We start from the raw sequence: 17264 nt of genomic DNA, 5'->3' as shown, positions 1-17264 counted from the left end.
TAGATTAACCATACATATTAATTAAAAATAATCCGATTTACGTTATGTTTGGTGTCGTTTTAATCGTAAAAATCTCATTAATCCATTAAAATTATTTTCAAATCAATAAAATGCGAAATAAAAGTTTTAGTTTTGATGTTATTACATGTTTACATTTTATAGATAAGCGAGCTCTTTAAAGACCTTCGATGCTGGAGATTTGAAGAAAATAAGAGAGAGAGAGAGAGAGAGAGAGAGAGAGAGAGAGAGAGAACGAGTAAGTTTTTCTTTATATATTTTTTATAAATCTAGAATTGATGATAAAGAGTCCAATTTTGGCTCTTAAAAATTTATAATAAATAAGAAACAAACTCATAGTCATGTTTTCCGAAATAATATAAAAAAAAAATTTATCATACTATTTTAAGATCTACAAAGTAATATAAATGTTATTTAAGAAAAATGATTCTTAAATTTAAACTATAGAGACAAATATTTCGGTAGAAATGCATTTTAGAAAAAAATTTTATAGAAACTTTTATAGAAACTATTTTTACCTGTTCCACATGCTCACGAGAAATTGTCCACCTTTACAAAGACCACCCTGTATATATTATCTACTAATAACACAATAAAAAACATTATACATTTGTATAAATAAATATTCTTTATCATAACATACTTCTATTAACAATTCTATAATATTTACTTTATATCTCATTTGATTTAAACGGATTTATTTCTTACGAAAACTTACGAAATATTTACAATACACATGTATAATTTGATATGCAGCTTGAAAGTCAAAAAGTTTTTTAAGATCGCATTATCACAAATTAATTAAAATCTATGATTTTAAATATTAATGTAAATAAAAAAATTTATTACATATTATAATAGCTAAATTGAGGAGACCACGTGTAATGAAAACAGTTGTGAAAACTCAGATTTGCTATATCACAGTTTGACTAGTTGTTTAGATAAATATAAATAAATCTTGAATACTTTATAGTATATACATGTTTCGATTAAAGTCTATATTTTTAATATATTTTATTTCTTATATTATCGTCTAAATATTGAAATTTTAATTTTACAACCTTTAAAGTATCTCAGTATTTTCTAAAATTTCTTCAATATTTTCTAAAAATGTAAATATAAAGAAACATTTCTAAAAAATATAAAAAACATAATTATACACGCTCAGGACATGTATAATAAATTATAATTATAATTTAACATAATTTAAAATAACTTTTATATTAGTTTTGTAAATATTAATTTTACAAAAATACTTAAAAAAATTAAAAGAATGCGATTTGATTTTAAGACTCATAATTTCTAATAAGTTCGATGTTCTGTTCGTATTCTACGACAAAATAAATAACAAAATTGCCGAACCGATATTAGTTTTTACTCTTCAATTAATTTTACTTTTCAGTTTATTTCATGTTGGTAAATAGTGTGAATTTCGAAAGATCGTTGAATAATTAGATATAAAACAAACATTAGTCAGATTTAAACCGTGTATCAATATTTATATATATAGTATCTCCTTTCGTGACCCTTTTTGACAAAATCATTCTATAAGTAGGTAAGTTGCGAAGAAACAATTCTATTCTTGTGTTCGATGTCATAAGTTGTATAATAGATAGTGTTAATATTATATTTAATAATACGCAAGCAGATATGGAAAAAAAAGCAATAAGAGGAAGTATGCCTCATTAAAAGAAGACGAGATAAAGAATACACCAGAATTCAACGTTAAAAGTTCTATAACTTTGAAATTTTAATTTTTATGGATTTAATATATTTGAATATAATTAATGATACCTATATTATATTATATTTGAATACAATTAATAACAAAATTATGTATTCAAATACAATAATTGTATACCAAAAAGGATTTGATTTAAATTATAGTCCATGATGCAAATATATATGAATAATTAATTTATATAAATAATTATTTATACGAATAATTTATTTATGAGAGATTTAGTTTAATAACACTATGTTAATATGATATTAAAGCGCAAGAAATTATTAAACGAGAAACCTGCTGGATAAAACGATGCACAATAATAAACGATAAAAAAAAGTGCAAGCATGCTGCAAGTATTGTGAGAAAGAACATAAAATTTCTTTTGATACGGATGGTTACGCACATTTGAAAAAATATTCGGAAATTAACATAGAAGAAAGTGCATCAAAGACTATTATATTGAAATATTTGGAACTTGTAAACGATGTACTACTAAAATGCACGAAATATAATTTCCCTGTTCAAGTTAAATTAAAAAATTGATTTCAAAACCACTTAAATAATAAACATAAAAGTAAAATTGAAGAAGAGAAACAAAGTAACTTAGTTTTAAGTATATTTTTTTAATAATACTATTTTATAATTGTACTATTTTTGTAATTACATACGCTTGTGTCCAGTAAATATTAAAACGTAGATGTTTAGATACATCATAAATATATTATGAATATTTAAGTTAATTCAAATTAAAACTGACATTATGTACACATATAATAACTAAATATTTTTAGTATATTATTTAATTATAGTTGATAGTTTGTCAAAATCGCGTTTCAGTAATCGTGTATGAGAAAAGACAGGGTGTGTGAAGTTAACATCTCAAATGTTAGAATCTCAAAAATAAACTTTATATTTACTTGCATCCAGCATAGTTCTACAGTTCCTGATAAGTTTTAACAATAGTTCCGTCTAATTAATTATTAAAATCGAATTTTTAAAAATGAGATGCTAACTTCCGACAACACTTCACAGCATCTCACCATATTTCGAATACCTGATTACGGGGAAGTAAGAATAAAAAGAGTATCGCCTAAACACGTCCTGTCAATAGTTCTGACGATTAAACAATTATTTTACCCAAAAAATTCATATTTTCGAATATAAATGTGAGATGCCGGTCGATTTTCGACAGTTCTGTTTATTTTAAAACAGTTCTACTATAGTTTTGGTCATGTACATTAATTTTATAAAGAGTTCTGATAATAAGAACAATTTAAAAAATTTTTAAACAATTATTTTGCCCTAAGATCGCGTATTTTTTAATATAAAGCTGAAATGCTGGTCGATTTTCGACAGTTCTGTTTATTTCAAAACAGTTCTCGTATAGTTTTGGCCATGTACATTAATTTTATAAAGAGTTCTAATAATAAGAACAATTAAAAAAATTTTTAAACAATTATTTTGCCCTAAGATCGCGTTTCTTTATTTTATTTGTTTTTTAAAAATATTTTTTAATTTTTTTTATATATAATTATATTTTTTGTGTTTTTTATATATTTTGATATTTATTATATTTTTTAAATAGTATTTAAATATTAATCTAATATTTAATATTCTTATATTTTTTTGTTTTTAAAAAATTGTTTTTATAAAATTAATGTACATGGCCAAAACTATACGAAAACTGTTTTGAAATAAACAGAACTGTCGAAAATCGACCAGCATTTCAGCTTTATATTAAAAAATACGCGATCTTAGGGCAAAATAATTGTTTAAAAATTTTTTAAATTGTTCTTATCATCAGAACTCTTTATAAAATTAATGTACATGGCCAAAACTATACTAGAACTGTTTTGAAATAAACAGAACTGTCGAAAATCGACCAGCATCTCAGCTTTATATTAAAAAATACGCGATTTTAGGGCAAAACAATTGTTTAAAAATATTTTTAATTGTTTTTAACATCAGAATTCTTTATGAAATTAATGTACATGACCAAAACTATAGTAGAACTGTTTTGAAATAAACAGAAGTGTCGAAAATCGACCAGCATCTCAGCTTTATATTAAAAAATACGCGATTTTAGGGCAAAATAATTGTTTAAAAATATTTTTAATTGTTTTTAACATCAGAATTCTTTATAAAATTAATGTACATGACCAAAACTATAGTAGAACTGTTTTAAAATAAACAGAACTGTCGAAAATCGACCGGCATCTCACATTTATATTCGAAAATATGAATTTTTTGGGTAAAATAATTGTTTAATCGTCAGAACTATTGACAGGACGTGTTTAGGCGATACAACTCTTTTTATTCTTACTTCCCCGTAATCAGGTATTCGAAATATGGTGAGATGCTGTGAAGTGTTGTCGGAAGTTAGCATCTCATTTTTAAAAATTTGATTTTAATAATTATTTGGACGGAACTATTGTTAAAACTTATCAGGAACTGTAGAACTATGCTGGATGCAAGTAAATATAAAGTTTATTTTTGAGATTCTAACATTTGAGTTGCTAACTTTACATACCCGAAAAGACATGTATAATATTCGCGGATATGATTACTCTTTAACATACGCTGCCCCATGGGGCTGCACCTTGTAAAGTTTCACGTAAAATGTATAGCATAATTACTTTCGAAGATAATCTAATGTAGTGGTTATTTAACTTATAATGAACAAGTTTGTTATGCCACGTTTTAATTTCCTGTTAGATTGTTACGGAAGTAAATTTGGCGATATAAAATATCTTATATCTTATGACCGATTACAGTTAATCAAATAAAAAGAAATTATACATAAAGAGAGACATTAAAGGAACATTATATACACATATTTTTTGTCGATGTGGTATACTAGTACATATTATATAATTACTAAAGATTAAAAAAAATTTTTTTTTAACAAATCCTTTAAACGATTTTCTTAAAAAAATTGAGAATAATCCTTATTGTTTTATTCTATTTATATGAAAAATTATCCAATTGGCTCGATTTGTTGGAAGTTAAACAAAAGAAAAAAGTTGATTGCAATTTGACTTATATTTTGTTAGTTTTAAATCAAATAAGTATTTAATAAATTATTAATTTTATATAAAATGTTATAATATGTATATTATACAATAATAAAAACTACATATTAAAGTTACATTTAGCATTATAATCACAATAATATTTATATAATAGAAATAACAAAAATAAGTTTAAATATTTAGTTTTCAATCTTCTTTTCATTATTATTATTTACAACACAATAATTATTTTGTTACAAAATAATTTAGATAATATATGTATTTCTGCTAGTTTCAAAAAACGATCATGTGTAAATAATATGTGATGATTAATTGCAGCAATAAGAGTTACGGATTTAAAGAAAAAATTAATATTTTCTATGTATCGATTAAAATGTTATATTATTTTGTTTATAAAATTATTTATAAATCGTGAGACCTGTATTTTACATCTTTTAATTTTATATCTTTTGATTTTTATTTTCTTCGACTTTCGCGCGACCTATGTGATATTGACATTATTAGTAACGGTTTAATTATTTTGTTTGCTTTTGCCTGAAGAGAATCTTGAAGAAAAGGATCTAAATATCTGGCACTGTATTGTAATTAAAGTTGTCTTTTTTTCAATATATACTTGCTTTAATATATACTTCCGCTGTTTAACCCTGATTTCTGGCTTATTTTTTAATTTGATTAGAGTAGACCACAAATTTTTTAAATTACATATATGCTATGGCTACCTTTCGATATTCGCTACCAGTATTGAAAATCTATAGTTTATTACGTTATGTACACTATAAATTTTCAGTATTGGCAGTGAATATCAGAACGCAACTTATATATAACATTTTGTAATTTTTGTATTAATCTTTTTCTTACTATAGTCAACTGTCTTGCAGATTGTTTTAAATGAATTTATTCCAGCAGTGTAGATTATTGGTTCGATATGATATATGAGCATAAGCTGAGTATTCTCTTAATATAGACAGTACTGTTTTTGACTGTCTGAATACTTTATGGCTAAATTTTTAGTTTTAGTTCCAACGTTTGTACGAAAAATATTTCGCCAATATTCTTTGTATAAACATATTATGTCAATAATGTGACGTATCTTTAACGAATCTTTATCATGTGAAATACTTCTACAGTTTCGAAAATTATTGTGTATAACTGTAATATTTTAGAATAACAATATGACTCTGTTTTCTAACTTTATAAATAAACAAAGCATAATGCCAACAATATTTGAAAATATTATAACTAGTAAATTATATTTATAATTATATTTATATTTAAAAATGTAATTGTTAATGACTTGAATGGTTTTATAATTTTTCGCTCTGTGTCTCATCATTATATCATTGAATTAATGTTAAAATAAACGCGGTTAGTAAGAAGAACTTGCAAGTTGCTATCTATATCGATTTTAACAAAATTTTTGATACTGTTGATATTGATATTGTTATTGAATAACTTATGAATATTTAATATCTCTCAAAATTTTTTTTTCCTCTAAATTATGTAATTTATAACAGATTACAAGTCACTAATAATTGTTGTATTCAGATAAATAGAAACCTTTTAAATATACTTTAAAATTCACAATTAAGATCTTTTTTTAAGACATCTATATTTGTCATATTTTATTTTCAAAAATTTTTAGAACAGAAAGCATATAGTACGCTGAGTATATTATGAGTACGTTGGAGTACAGCTGTTAAAGTTCACAGAGTCTCTCAATAAATTATTTACGATAACTATAAATTAGATTTAATGATATTATGTGCTAAAATGTTACTATTAATAATAATCAATTAGACTAATCCTCAAATATTATTTACACAGAAGAACCTTTACCTTAAATAGATTTACTGTTCATAAATTTTTCTTTTGTGAATATTATATCTGATGCATTCTCTTTGTCATTCTCATTCACGCTTTAATGGATTCTTTTTATTTCGTAAGATATATTAAGTTAATTATGTTTAAATTTTTTATTAAGTTCCATTTATCTAAACAGATTTAAAAAATAATAATTTCTGAGAAATAAATCAGGTTTCAAGAAAAAGAGATAGAAATGAAGATTTCTATCTTTATATATAGAGATAGAGATGAAGAGTAAGAAATTAATTTTAGAGGATAATGTGTATAAAAAATTTTGAAATGCCATTTTTTAACGTCAATATATATTACATATTATAGAATAATTCTGTATAACTCAGAACATTCAACAAATAATTTACTTATTTAAAAAGCGGAAAGTACTATTAATTTAAATATATCTTTTGAATGCATTCATTTTTAATTGAAATTGAAAACTTTTGACAAGAGAATAAATTTGCTTATTTATATAAAAATACACACTTGAATTATATCAGTGTCTTTAATTTCGACATCACCAGACTGTGTCAAGGGCAGCCATAACTCAGAACCGCTACGTGAAGCATTGCTAAGGTTGAGCGTTGCTAATTACGTTTTAGATTAATTACGCCAATACCGATAAGAGGCGTATTAAAACAATTTCGCGAAGAAAAAAATAATTAAGAAGTATATACATACAAAAAAGAACTTTTGACAAAGAAAATTGAGAAGAAAAGATTAAAATTTATTTAATCTATAACTCTCGTGTACTTTTAAAAATCAAAAAAAAGAAACATATGTTCGAGACCTTCGAGAACATCTAGATCTACCAGATCATCAGATTCTCTATGGCCTACAAAGCCTCAAGATTCTCGAGATCTTTCAGACCTTGAAAATCATCGAAATCTTCCAGACTTTTAAGACTAACAAGATCTCTTAAACCTTCAAATCCTCAACTACAACCTAGAAAACAAAAGCCTTCAGTGCTTTTTATCGGAAAATCACAATTTTTTCTTCAACTTCTACTGTGAAGGTTGGTCCCGATAGATATTTAAAAAACTCAAGACTGTCATCACTATTCCTCCCAATAACTCCCAAGCATTCTTCTCCTTTAAAGCTAAGGATAATTAAAAAAAAAAAAAAAACAAAGAACATTTGGGAGAAATTAAATATTCTAAAACCAAGCCTACTATATCTTATAGAGAAAAATTGTGAAATAAAAAAAATTAAAACTAGCCTGCAATATCTTTCGAAAATTGTATGTGGTACCAACAATGTGTAAAATTAACTGCTTGGATAATGTATTTATCAAATTATATATTACTCATAAACATTAAGAAAAAGAAAAATTTGTTCTTAAATTATGATTAATTAATAAATTAAAAATAAAAATTTCTATGATTTAAAATTGATTCAGAATTCACTAGAATGCACTATATCTTGTCGTCCGAGGATTAAAGCAACGAATTTATCTACATCTCTATCTATCAAAATCTCTACATAAATCTGTTGCTTTTAAATAAAAACTTTTTTTCGCTCACCGACACTGATGCAAAACAAGCGGAGTTGTCGACATTAAAGTCGACGTTGTCTGTAACATACAAAATAAAATTCAAATTATAGCAGCGATTTTAAATAATTAATATTAAAGAATTTATTATTATTATACTTAAGAAATTTATATTCGATGCGTACAATAATAAGCAGATATATATAAATATGGAATAACTTTGTAAATTAAAAAAAAATTTTTTTAAATAAAAACTTTATAAGATTTGTGTAAAAATCTTTATCTCTGAGTTTCTCTTGATTAAATTATTCAACTAAATAAATCGAACACATTCGTATAAAGAATTTATATATAATAATTAATATATAAATAATATTTACCTTAGGGTTGCTCCGCCGATGCAAGATGCCTCTCCTAGGCCGCCTCCTCCTCCTCTCACAATCAGAGTGTAAGGGACGTCAGGAACTATTGTTTTATACGCGCGATATATACTTCTTTTAATTTGTTGAAACCGCACAAAAATAAAATGGCGCAATATTTTGAACCGTACAAAAGTAAAAACACGCGATAGTTTGACGGCACTCCCGCACTTTTACGCGCGATACTTTGACGGTACTCCCGAATTTCGGAACGATCGAAAATCCCATTTTATCAAGCGCGAGAATCATACTTGGAGTCGACAGGTCGAGCACGATCAAGCTTCGACGAAAGAAAGATCAAAATCGGGATAAATGAACGAAAACACGATCGCGATCACGACGAAGTCGAGACAAATGTCAAAAATAATAGCGCGCTATATGTCACTAAGGTCGAATGATATTATTTTATTTCGGAGTCATTTTAGACGTATTTTAACACGTTAAGATTTATCGTAATATTATTACGTATATTATCGTCGCAAGAAACGTGTACGGCGCGCTCGACCTCGAGGTGACCGAACGCGAGGCGCACGTGCCGGCGCCGGCGCCGACATCGGAGTAAAAACACGTGCGCACACTACGCCCGCCGGAGAAAGAATGAATGACTCATGGCTGTCACTAGTCACGTACGCCGTACGCGCCGGGCTCCCCTCTCTTACTATGGAATGCGTGACGTCAAAGACAAGGTCGAGTATGCTCATTCTCTCTCTCTCTCTTTCTCCTCGCGCCAGACAATAACAAATACGCACTATACTACGTGATATAATTTAACGCGTTGAAATATGTATACAATCAAATGATTCTAAAATACATATAAAATTCCTTAATTAAAATAATATTATTATTCGATTTAATGCGATATATTTAAAATACATGAAACGCGATTACGAAATGTGTAAAATACTTCACCGAAAGCAATCTTATGACTTACTGTACGACTATTATAACTGCACGATTTATTTATTATATTCGTTGAAAGTTATATCAATGATGTGTGTGTGTGTGTGTGTGTGTGTGTGTGTGTGTGTGTGTGTGTATGTGTGTGTGTGTGAACAATTATTTGTAAAAGCGATAGAAATTTATATTATAGATACACACATATATTTATAGATGTATAATAATTAAATATAAATTAATAATAAAAAATATGCACAAATTTACTGCCTGTACTTATCACATTTACTAAATATCTATAACTCTCTGTAATTATAGAAATTTGTCATATTATATTAAATAAATGTTCTCTCTTTCATCGTAACTATTTAATTATTCATTTATATATATATTACGTATGTTTGTTTTTTTCTATCAGAAAAAGAAAAAGAAAAAGAGAAAAGAACAGATATTCTATCACTAAAAATTAATGTATTAAATACAATTTATTAATAATTTAATATTTGTTTATTATAAAAAAGTTTTTTATTGGATGTGCCTGTTTTTATTATAGCTTATACTATTTAATTTATTCGATTAAAATATAAATTTTTATTAATAAAATATTTTACATAAATATCGGCAATGTACTTCACGAGCAATAATGTATCTTAAAACGCTCGAAAATTCGCTTCTGAATGATTAAGAAAACATGATTCGCAAAGAAGGTATCCCTAAAATCCGCGGGAAGAACGATACCTTCTTTGCGAAATATGTTTTCCTATTCATTCAGAAGCGAATTTTCGAGCGTTTTAAAATACATTACTGCTCGTCAAGTACGTTGCCGATATTTATGTAAAATATTTTATTAATAAAAATTGAACTTTCGAGGATATTAAAAGACACATATTATTAATCGCGTATGAGTATGTCAATTGCATAATCGGCATTAATTAACATTAATTAATAAAGTTTCATTTCCCGAAATTAATATAACAAATATTAATCCTGCTATTAAAATTGTAAATTGAAAGCGACAAATAGATGAATTAAATGAGTCAACTGATGAATAGAATTACAGTAATTAAATAAAATAAAATTATATTATAATTATGTATTCATGTATTATATAAGAGAGAGAGAGAGAGAGAGAGAGAGAGAGAGAGAGAGAGAGAGAGAGAGAGAGAGAGAGAGAGAGAGAGAGAGATTAAGAGAGAATATAATTCATCGTTGTGTTTTGTCAATTTTCAATGTTATATATATATAATTGTTAATGCTAAATATGTATATAAGAAACATATCTCTACATTTGTTTAAATATGAAACATATAATCCAACATATTATATTCTTCTATAGTAACTTTATATATATATATATATATATATATACACATATTAATAATTTTATTTTATTTAATTATTATAATATTATTCATCAGTTTAACATGTTTAATACATCTATTTAGTTTATTTTAACAACAGAACTTGTTTGACACTAATTTCGGCAAAAAAAACTTTATTAATTACTGTTAATTAATACCGATTATGCAACTGACATACTCATACGCGATTAATAATATGTGTCTTCTAATATCCTCGAAGGTTCAATTTTTATTAATAAAATATTTTACATAGATATCGACAATGTACTTCACGAGCAGTAATGTATCTTAAAACGCTCGAAAATTCGCTTCTGAGTTATTATTACTCAAAATATGATACCATATGGATTTATATTAGTATGTTTTATTACATATTATTAATAGCGCGTAGCCTTTTTCACTTTAGTATATATAGTGAAGTAATATATGTGTATATAAGCACAAAATTAAATGATTTTATTGAATGATTGAAAAGTTATATTTTATATATATTTATATTAGAATATATATAAATACATATTATTTATATGTATTTAATATAATTTTATTTTATTTAATAATTATAATTTTATTCAACAGTTTGACACGTTTAATTCACCTATTTGATTTATTACAATTTTAACAACAGAATCCGTTTGATATACTAATTTCAGGAAAAGAGAAAACTTTATTAATTGCTGCTAATTAACGCCAATTATGCAGTTGGCATTCTTGTGCGCGATTAGTAGTTCGTCTTTCTGACTTTTATTAATAAAGCAATATGTATAAAGATCGTTAATGCTGTTCACGATCAGTTATACGTCTTATTGAAAACATAATTTTAAAGTTATCGTAACTTTTGCGATACAATAAAAATTATTTGAATTATGAAGCATATCATTTTGATCAAACTTCCACTTTGCATTTTATTAATTTTAAAGTAATTTTAATGGATTAACATTCTTGTGATTAAAATATGAGAGATGATATAATATGTGGGATTATATGGTTCATATTTAAACAAATGTAGAGATATGTTTCCCATATATTTCACATTAACAATTATATATAACATTAAAAATTGAGAAAACACAACGATGAATTATATTCTTTCTCTCTTCCCCTCTCTCTCTCTCTCTCTCTCTCTCTTTTTCTTTCTTCAGAAACAAGCAATTTACTTTATAATATTTAATCGTATAAATTTTTGTATTATGAATAACAAAATTGATGCGAATCATTTAATTTTGTGCTTATATACACATATATTACTTCACTATATATACTAAAGTGAAAAAGGCTACGCGCTATTAATAATATGTAATAAAACATACTAATATAAATCCATATGGTATCATATTTTGAGTAATAACTCAGAAGCGAATTTTCGAGCGTTTTAAGATACATTACTGCTCGTGAAGTACATTGTCGATATCTATGTAAAATATTTTATTAATAAAAATTGAACCTTCGAGGATATTAGAAGACACATATTATTAATCGCGTATGAGTATGTCAGTTGCATAATCGGTATTAATTAACAGTAATTAATAAAGTTTTTTTTGCCGAAATTAGTGTCAAACAAGTTCTGTTGTTAAAATAAACTAAATAGATGTATTAAACATGTTAAACTGATGAATAATATTATAATAATTAAATAAAATAAAATTATTAATATGTGTATATATATATATATATATATATATAAAGTTACTATAGAAGAATATAATATGTTGGATTATATGTTTCATATTTAAACAAATGTAGAGATATGTTTCTTATATACATATTTAGCATTAACAATTATATATATATAACATTGAAAATTGACAAAACACATCGATGAATTATATTCTCTCTCTCTCTCTCTCTCTCTCTCTCTCTCTCTCTCTCTCTCTCTCTCTCTCTCTCTCTCTCTCTCTCTCTCTCTCTCTCTCTCTCTCTCTCTCTCTCTCTCTCTCTCTCTCTCTCTCTCTCTCTCTCTCTCTCTCTCTCTCTCTCTCTCTCTCTCTCTCTCTCTCTCTCTCTCTCTCTCTCTCTCTCTCTCTCTCTCTCTCTCTCTCTCTCTCTCTCTCTCTCTCTCTCTCTCTCTCTCTCTCTCTCTCTCTCTCTCTCTTATATAATACATGAATACATAATTATAATATAATTTTATTTTATTTAATTACTGTAATTCTATTCATCAGTTGACTCATTTAATTCATCTATTTGTCGCTTTCAATTTACAATGTTAATAGCAGGATTAATATTTGTTATATTAATTTCGGGAAATGAAACTTTATTAATTAATGTTAATTAATGCCGATTATGCAATTGACATACTCATACGCGATTAATAATATGTGTCTTTTAATATCCTCGAAAGTTCAATTTTTATTAATAAAATATTTTACATAAATATCGGCAACGTACTTGACGAACAGTAATGTATTTTAAAACGCTCGAAAATTCGCTTCTGAATGAATAGGAAAACATATTTCGCAAAGAAGGTATCGTTCTTCCCGCGGATTTTAGCGATACCTTCTTTGCGAATCATGTTTTCTTAATCATTCAGAAGCGAATTTTCGAGCGTTTTAAGATACATTATTGCTCGTGAAGTACATTGCCGATATTTATGTAAAATATTTTATTAATAAAAATTTATATTTTAATCGAATAAATTAAATAGTATAAGCTATAATAAAAACAGGCACATCCAATAAAAAACTTTTTTATAATAAACAAATATTAAATTATTAATAAATTGTATTTAATACATTAATTTTTAGTGATAGAATATCTGTTCTTTTCTCTTTTTCTTTTTCTTTTTCTGATAGAAAAAAACAAACATACGTAATATATATATAAATGAATAATTAAATAGTTACGATGAAAGAGAGAACATTTATTTAATATAATATGACAAATTTCTATAATTACAGAGAGTTATAGATATTTAGTAAATGTGATAAGTACAGGCAGTAAATTTGTGCATATTTTTTATTATTAATTTATATTTAATTATTATACATCTATAAATATATGTGTGTATCTATAATATAAATTTCTATCGCTTTTACAAATAATTGTTCACACACACACACATACACACACACACACACACACACACACACACACACACACACACACACACACACACACACACACATCATTGATATAACTTTCAACGAATATAATAAATAAATCGTGCAGTTATAATAGTCGTACAGTAAGTCATAAGATTGCTTTCGGTGAAGTATTTTACACATTTCGTAATCGCGTTTCATGTATTTTAAATATATCGCATTAAATCGAATAATAATATTATTTTAATTAAGGAATTTTATATGTATTTTAGAATCATTTGATTGTATACATATTTCAACGCGTTAAATTATATCACGTAGTATAGTGCGTATTTGTTATTGTCTGGCGCGAGGAGAAAGAGAGAGAGAGAGAGAATGAGCATACTCGACCTTGTCTTTGACGTCACGCATTCCATAGTAAGAGAGGGGAGCCCGGCGCGTACGGCGTACGTGACTAGTGACAGCCATGAGTCATTCATTCTTTCTCCGGCGGGCGTAGTGTGCGCACGTGTTTTTACTCCGATGTCGGCGCCGGCGCCGGCACGTGCGCCTCGCGTTCGGTCACCTCGAGGTCGAGCGCGCCGTACACGTTTCTTGCGACGATAATATACGTAATAATATTACGATAAATCTTAACGTGTTAAAATACGTCTAAAATGACTCCGAAATAAAATAATAACATTTGACCTTAGTGACATATAGCGCGCTATTGTTTTTGACATTCGTCTCGGCTCTCGGCTCTCGGTTTTCGGCTTCATCGCGATCGTGTTTTCCTTCATATTTCTTGATTTCGATCACGAAATTATGTTGTCGGGGATCGTATGTGATGCCGACTAACTGGGATTCTCTCAGCGTTGCTTTCCAATGAAAAATGATGGATTGAGGAAGATGTTGCCAAATGGATGTCGATTATCGGCGTTTAATTTGCATTTTTTCAATCGTCATTTCTTACCGGGCAACAACGTTTACACGCCTCAGTATCGCGGCTGAGGCGAATGCCGGCCGCGTAGAACGTATGTTCAGTATAGAGAGATACATGAACGTGCGGTTAATATTGAGTTAATCGGTTGTTGAGAGCACGGTCTCTGCTTCGGCAACGGGTTTCGGTCCTAGTCGATTAGAGGTCGGTCGATTGTTGGAATAAATCGTTGATGGGCCCCTTTTCTTGTACCGGCAATACGATGTATCGCATTGAGGACGTCGACTGGAGGATTTAGGTCATGATTTACGCTCAGTAAAGAGGTCCGATCCAGTTGATAAATGTTCAGACTGTTGAACATTCATGAAATGGGTGTTCCTCTTGATCCGTCTACCAGCCCTATGACGTATCATGTGGACTGTCTGTATGATAGACACATATGCTCATCCGAAATCGTGCCCAATGAGTTTGAGTCGGTCTGCGATGCGAAACTGCACGAACGAGAATCGAGCATACCCCATTCGCGATCGATTCCCTCGATCTTCCGTCCTCTTCCGATTCGGACTTAAACTCTTGCTCAGAGTTTGATCGCGCCCGACTTGTCGACTTCAAGTATGATTCTCGTGCGTGATGAAATGGGATTTTCGATCGTTTCGAAATTCGGGAGTGCCGTCAAAGTATCGCGCGTAAAAGTGCGGAAGTGCCGTCCAAATAACTATCGCGCGTTTTTACTTTCGTACGGTTTAAAATATTGCGCGATTTTATTTTTGTGCCGTTTCAGCAAATTAAAAAAACTATATCGCGCGTATAAAACAATAGTTTCTGACGTCCCTTACAATCTGAGAGGAGGAGGAGGCCTAGGAGAGGCATCCTGCATCGGTGGAGCAACCCCAGGGTAAATATAATTTGTATATTATTATTTGTAGATTAATTATTTTAAATCACGTATATGATTTAATTCAGTTTATTTAGTTGATTGATTTCAACAAGAGAAACTCAGAGATAAAGACTTTCACATAAATCTTATAAAAGTCTATTTATTTAAAAAATAGTTCTTTCTTTTAATTATATAATTATTCGATATTTATATATCTGCTTATTATTGTACGCATTGAATATAAAATTTGATGAGTACATAATAATAATTTGATGAGTATATATAATAATAAATTCTTGAATATTAATTATTTTAAGCACTGCTATAATTTATATTTTATATTTGTATGTTACAGACAACGTATAGATTCAATATCAACAACTCCGCTGTTGCACATCAGTGTCGGTGAGTGATAAAAAGCTTTTATTATATTTTAAAGCAACGGATTTGTGTAGAGATTTGTAGATGTAGATTAATAGACTTGTAGATAAAGATGTAGATTGTAGATAAATTCGTTGCTTTAACCCTCGGACGGCGGAATGCATGCATGCCGTACTCTGGGTCAATTTTAAATTATTTTTTTACGTTGTCCAAGAAAAAATTTTATATTACATTTTTCATTTACTTTTTTTTTAACTTTTGTTAAAATAGATATACCATTTGTATATTAAAATTGAAAGAAAAAGAAAAATATTAAAAAAAATAAAAACATGATTTATTCCGGTTTTATGCAAGACATACATGAAATATTTATTTTAATTATATATATTAGATTTTTATAAAACAATTTTAAAGAATACAAATGTTTAATGACCCGCCGATAGAGGGATTGATATGCATGCTAATATATTTTACACCGAAAAAATTATATTCTCAGCTTAAGAATATTTTATTTAACTTTATAATATATTTCTTTAAAATAAACATTAAGAAGATCTTCTTACAATTAGTTTAAGAGAGAAATCTTATAAAGAGTACTTTCAGATATTCTTAGCAAGTAAGAATATATATACTGAATAGAATATTTTCTTATCATCTTATATTATTTAATATTTTAGATTATGAATCCCAATAACAAAAAAAGCAATTTTACAAATGGACATTTGATATTTATTAAAATTTTGACAAGTTAAATATACATAATATATTAATATATACAATAGTTTTAATTTTATTATAAATTAGGTGTTTTAAAATATATCACGGTAAAAAATTATTCTTTTATGTTAAGAATATCTATTAAGAAGGCTTATAAAGTCTACATTTTGAGTACAATTTTTTCGGTATATACATGATTATATTTGTTATATATCTTTTGCAACTTTCGACGACTAATGATACGCATTTACAAAACGATTGTATTATAATATCATACGATCCTAAATGAATATAAGTCGTCTTATTTGCCAGTGATAATTATTACCGGCAGTAGAAGAAGTTATTTTTCTTCCTCAATTCTTGGCTCGTAGAAATCGAGTCAGAATGAATAGCCAGGAGCAACAAAAGGTAGGTTCAACTGGCTGAAAATACGTGATCAATTCTGGCCACAATGCGTAAAAAATATGTAATCGCAAATTTCCAATTAGGACTCCCCAAATCTTGTTTTATCGGATTTTTGCTGATGT

The 17264-nt window shown here is 27.4% G+C and overlaps 1 protein-coding gene across 1 annotated transcript in view; it reads right to left on the bottom strand.

Annotated features, from left to right (window-relative positions):
• Skeletor (DM13 and DOMON_DOH domain-containing protein skeletor) overlaps positions 1–8673 on the bottom strand; it is a 45492-nt gene extending 36819 nt beyond the window's left edge. Inside the window, exons 1-2 of the mRNA XM_072899391.1 lie at positions 8509–8673; positions 8160–8209 (exon numbers count right to left, since the gene is read on the bottom strand). The gene's annotated coding sequence lies outside the window, so the exon portion shown is untranslated. The remainder of the gene's footprint in view (positions 1–8159; positions 8210–8508) is intronic.
• Between the last annotated feature and the right edge of the window lie 8591 nt (positions 8674–17264).

The sequence above is a fragment of the Anoplolepis gracilipes genome, chromosome 1 (genome assembly GCF_047496725.1).
Source record: "Anoplolepis gracilipes chromosome 1, ASM4749672v1, whole genome shotgun sequence".
In the NCBI taxonomy this organism is placed as follows: domain Eukaryota; kingdom Metazoa; phylum Arthropoda; class Insecta; order Hymenoptera; family Formicidae; genus Anoplolepis; species Anoplolepis gracilipes.
This window is presented reverse-complemented; position numbering and strand designations above follow the sequence as displayed.